Consider the following 6,208-nt stretch of genomic DNA (forward strand, 5'->3'; position numbering starts at 1 on the left):
ATATTTTATTAGTATGTCAGTGACTAAATAATCATTAATCAAAATTTCAAAATTTACAGATATCCCTAACTATTTTTGTCCAGTATATATGCACATCGGTGGAAAGTGATCTGTAACAAGTCACCTCGGCCGTGACGTGAAATGAAGTGGCGAACATGAAAACTGCACAGATATCATTGTACGACTTACATCTATAAAATTATTTACAGTATTTGGAATAATATTTTACTTGAGTTCAATATTACGAGCAAATTATGGAAAACAGACATCACTCATACTTAACAGCTGGTTTACATGGAACGCTTAGAGACATTGGTATGTCAAATTTTATACAAATGAAAAAAAGTGTGATAATAAGAACCCTCCGCTGAAGAACATGTCGTATATGGGAACGTCAGGTTTTACGTATGATGAGTGAGTGAGGTGAGTTTACGCCGCACTCAGCAATATTCCGGCTATATGGCGGCAATCTGTAAATAATCGTGTCTGGACCAGCCAATCCAGTGATCAACAACATGAGCATTGATCTGCTCAATTGGAAACTGGAGTGTGTTGGAGTGAGTCAGTTGTGTTTACGCCGCACTCAGCAATATTCAAACTATATGGCGGCAGTCTGTCAATAATCGAGTCTGGACCAGAAACTCCAGTGATCAACAACATGAGCATCGATCTGCTAAATTGGAAACCAATGACATGTGTCAACCAAGTCAGCGAGTCTGACCACGCGATCCCTTTAGTCGCCTCTTACGACAAGCATAGTCGCCTTTTTTATTCTACCCTGGACTTCACGGGGCTTTACACATGAAGTGGAATGGTAGATGTCGACATGGTACAGTGCACTGAAACCAGCCGAAAGTATTGAGGGATGTCATCACTGAGAACAAACATAACAGTGGTGAAGGCTGTCTTGAGTACTCCAGTGATAATCATGGCTTGGTGCAGCTTGGTCCATAGACGTCGGGGGTGAATTACTGAAACATGACCGATACTGACATTACTTTTGAGTGGGCTTGATTGTAAACTACATACATCTAATACCTAATGTATTCACGGTTATACCAGGTAGATTAGAACTACAATAGCGAAATATTGTACGTTGTGAATTGGCTTTGTTTTTCCTTATATAGCACACGTGTGTGTGTTCGTGCGCTGTGTAAGGGGCCGCTCTCATAAGGACCGTCTATAAATATTCTTGTCTGGACCAAGCAGTCCGGTGAACAGATTCAATAAGCATCTGGGACACGATGACTAGTGCCCATCAAGACAACCAGTTGCTCGCTTCTTAGGACAAGCAAGAGTTGCTGAAGACACTTTGTTCGTAGTATATGAACATAGCGATGTCAGTTTTGTAGGGAATTGTTAAGGATTATGATGAAAATATGCTTTGAATAAAAAAAATGGAAGATAGTTTCTCAGTAAAATAGAACATTCTAAACATGCTGAGAACAGGATGTGTCCAGCTTCATACTGAAGCACTGAAACGCCAGCAGACAAACTTGGCAATTAATCGCTGATGTCACCCAAGTCGGATGTCTCCTGTCAGGTGGTTTGATACTCATGCTCTAGCGGTCGATTAAATTATGCTTTGTCGGTAACTCACTCAGGATTCACGGCACTTGTCGAGAAAGATTTCGATCGGAGGGAGGTAACTCTGTTAGTTTGCAATTCTCTCAGTCTGCCGATAAAAGTGCGAAGGCATACTCTCTGAGACAAAAATGCAAGCGTTGTTTAAACATAATACAATCAACTAACACAAATATTTCAGTGTAGATCATGTATATGATCATGTATATTAAAGCTGTATATTTAGTGTGTGTATGTGTGCGTGAGAGACAGAGAGACAGGCAGAGAGAGACACAGAGAGACAGAGAGGAACACAGAGAGAGACAGAGAAAGAGAAAGAGAAATGGCTGTGTGTTCTGTTTTACATATATTCCAACCCCATCACAGCGAGGGAGAGACAGAGAAAGACGGAGAGAAAGAGAGAGAAATGGCTGCGTGCTCTGTTTTACATATATTCCAACCCCATCACAGCGAGGGAGAGGCAGAGAGAGACAGAGAAAGAGATATGGCTGTGTGTTCTGTTTTACATATATTCCAACCCCATCACAGCGAGGGAGAGGCAGAGAGAGACAGAGAAAGAGAAATGGCTGTGTGTTCTGTTTTACATATATTCCAACCCCATCACAGCGAGGGAGAGGCAGAGAGAGACAGAGAAAGAGAAATGGCTGTGTGTTCTGTTTTACATATATTCCAACCCCATCACAGCGAGGGAGAGACAGAGAGAGACAAAGAAAGAGAAATGGCTGTGTGTTCTGTTTTGCATATATTCCAACCCCATCACAGCGAGGGAGAGGCAGAGAGAGACAAAGAAAGAGAAATGGCTGTGTGTTCTGTTTTACATATATTCCAACCCCATCACAGCGAGGGAGAGACAGAGAGAGACAAAGAAAGAGAAATGGCTGCGTGCTCTGTTTTGCATATATTCCATCCCCATCACAGCGAGGGAGAGGCAGAGAGAGACAAAGAAAGAGAAATGGCTGCGTGCTCTGTTTTGCATATATTCCAACCCCATCACAGCGAGGGAGAGGCAGAGAGAGACAAAGAAAGAGAAATGGCTGTGTGCTCTGTTTTGCATATATTCCAACCCCATCACAGCGAGGGAGAGACAGAGAGAGAGACAGAGAGACAGAGAGGGACACAGAGAGAGACAGAGAAAGAGAAATGGCTGTGTGTTCTGTTTTACATATATTCCAACCCCATCACAGCGAGGGAGAGGCAACCCATACTTCACGTGTTGTCACGTTTGTTCAAAGGGACCACAGTAGTATTCGGACGCACTAACAGCTGGAGAAATTGCGAGACTGAAGCTACAGGTGCCAGCATCGTATGTAGATATTTGGAGGGAGGGGAGAGACGGAGAGAGACAGAGAGAGACAGAGAGGGACACAGAGAGAGACAGAGAAAGAGAAATGGCTGTTTGTTCTGTTTTACATATATTCCAACCCCATCACAGCGAGGGAGAGGCAGAGAGAGACGGAGAGACAGAGAGGGACACAGAGAAAGACAGAGAAAGAGAAATGGCTGTGTGTTCTGTTTTACATATATTCCAACCCCATCACAGCGAGGGAGAGACAGAGAGAGACGGAGAGACAGAGAGGGACACAGAGAAAGACAGAGAAAGAGAAATGGCTGTGTGTTCTGTTTTACATATATTCCAACCCCATCACAGCGAGGGAGAGGCAACCCATACTTCACGTGTTGTCACGTTTGTTCAAAGGGACCACAGTAGTATTCGGACGCACTAACAGCTGGAGAAGTTGCGAGTTTGAAGCTACAGGTGCCAGCATCGTATGTAGATATTTGGGGGGGGGGGTCTCTTTGTCGCACGCGGAGGCTCGAAATGTCCCGCAAATGCTCAATAAGATTGAGATCTGGAGTCATAGCTGGCCATGGAATGGCTTAAAGAACTCGGTTACAGCACGTGCCCCTCACGTTGTCATCCTTAAAGATGGACCTTGACGCAAAAGGATGGTCTCAAGGACGTCTTGTTGATACCGAGGCCCAGAAAGGGTACCACGAACCTTCATAAGGTACAGCTTAGGAAATGCATTCCCACACCATGACCGAATGTCCACCAAAAGGAGCCGTCTCTTGGATGTATCGTGGAACCATAGCTGTGCCCCTTTTCTCCACATGCGTGTCCTACCATCCACCATATGCAATAAGATATCATCGGATAAATGGACCCTCCGCCATGATTCAAAATTCCAGCGTACACGGTGATTACACCATTCAAGACGTGCTGCTTTATGAGCTGGAGACAGTTAGATGCGCTTTATTGGTCTTCTGGCCCTGTATCAAGCTGCTTTAAAGCAATTCCTGGCAGTTCTATCAAAGAGGATTCTGCCCGCTAACCATTATCGTAAGAAGGAGCTAGAATCAAGTCTCGATAGTGTTCTATCCTCTCTTGCTGCCGTCTTACGGGGTCTGTCTGGTCTTGGGCGATCTTTAACAACAGCAATGGCCCTGTGCTTGCTGATGAGTCGTGAAATGATTGAATGGCGGCACCCAACTTGCTGTTCAATTTGTCGAAGGGACATACCATTCCCCATGCCAATAATCTGCCATTTCAAAGCCTCGGACATTTTATGACGTGCCAGGACACTGATGATGAGCTAGGTGGGACGTTTCATACGATCTGTCTGCTATTGATTTACATGCTTAAACCTCGTGCGGCACACTGAGTTATGTCAATTTCATGTATCGCTTAGGGCAAATTGTCTTCTTTCTAAATTTTCCGATTTATAGGTCTTAGAATTTAGTGTTGCTTAATGCATTTCCAACCGTGTACATTGTGTTGTGTCATAGTTACAGAATGCATGCCTCGGTGGATATTTTTGCGATACAACTCGCACAGAAACATGTGACTCTTAAGTGACATGTATAACAAGGAAGTCGAACCTCCAGGTAGGTGTGTCCTGTCCCGTCTCAACACATTCCAGCAAAACTGTCTTGATTATGGCATAGTTACAGTGGAAATCAGAGAAATATGCACGCGAAGAACGTAGTCACAAAACAGTCGAGCAACAAATCAAACTTTACAATTAATCCTATCGTTGTCAATCCCACTTCAGATGTCATACCCTGTAGTGAGTTGTGCACGATCCGTGTAATTACGCAACAGGTTCGACAGGGTATTTCTTGATTAAAATGCATGTCACAATAACCTAAACACCCTGTCATTGTGCAGTAGGGTACGTAGTTCGGACTTGCGACTGGGATGACAGCACAATGTGTGGGGTATACGGGTTGAGTACTCGGGTATATTGGAAGATATGTTTGATGCGATAAGTGTTTAGTGACAGATGGTACGCGGTGATGATATGGATGGATTTGATTGTTATAAATCACTGATAGCAAAAGGTTATTTAATTTCTGCTGGTTGACAACAAAATATATTAAGAACTATAGAGAGCAGGCGTGGGATATACGGGCGAAGTATGACCAGGGCCGAGTGAGTGACACTAATTGAAATGATTTGTAGGACGCTTCATCAGGATTACTCAGCCTCAGGTGACAACATTCCTGAGTTTAATGTAAGTTAACCGCCACTGACGTTGTTAATTATATCAATGCATTTGACGTTATTGGAATCTCAGAATCTTGATGTTAAGATCTTGATTTATACCATGTTTTTCATGATTTTAAATTTGTAAACAAAGATGCAGATAAATTGTCATCACATGGTAGACTGTCTGGAGGCATATCAGTCTTGGTTAGGAAAGAACTACTTACATTAATTTTGTTAGATGGACTCACATTTCAGAAAATGCTGCTTTCAATTTATGTAACAAATCAATTTGCAGAACAGAATATGATTTTGCTCTATTCTTGTGTACAAATCCACCCAGAGAGTTCATCATGGGACGATAAATTTAGTGTAAATTGCAAATTCGGCATCACTCTCTTCTAAGAAAAATTATTGCTATTGGTTTTTTTTCTAGTGAGTGAGTTTGGTTTTACGCCGCTTTTAGCAATATTCTAACAATATCACGGCGGAGGATACCAGAAAATGGACCTCACACATTGTACCCATGTGGGGAATCGAACCCGAGTCTTCGGAGGGACGAACGAACGCTTTAACCACTAAGCTATCCCACCGCCCAGTTTTGGGAGGTTTTCTTTCTTTTTTTTGTCTAGAATGATATCAACCGAATTCTCGTTTGGTTCTTGACTTTTGTGGCGCCCACGGATTCGCAATTGACAGCGTAGGTATAGATTCATCACCTAAAATGAAATCTTTTCACTTGATAATATTTCCATCTTGATCTTTTATGACAACACACAAAAACATTTGGATATTGAACCATCTGCCAGTGGTAGAAAATGTTAGGAATGAAAATAAATGCGCGTGTTAATATTTTGTCTTATAATCCTAAACAGTTTATTACCCTTTTTGTATGCATTTTGAAACTTCATGAAAAGCAGACAACCTGTTTATATTTGTAGTGAACATGACTGTAATATTTAGACATTTTATAGGATTGCTTATGTGAATCATTTTTCACACACGCTCTAAGCACGATCTAGTGCACGTTGTCTGTCTGTGGTTAATCCTTTGAGAAAGGATGTTGTTTTTACACAAGTACTTTACGACAGGGTTTGATCGGTATACAACAGTAAATCTACACATATAAACACTACC

Source organism: Haliotis asinina, chromosome 4 (genome assembly GCF_037392515.1).
Source record: "Haliotis asinina isolate JCU_RB_2024 chromosome 4, JCU_Hal_asi_v2, whole genome shotgun sequence".
Lineage (NCBI taxonomy): Eukaryota > Metazoa > Mollusca > Gastropoda > Lepetellida > Haliotidae > Haliotis > Haliotis asinina.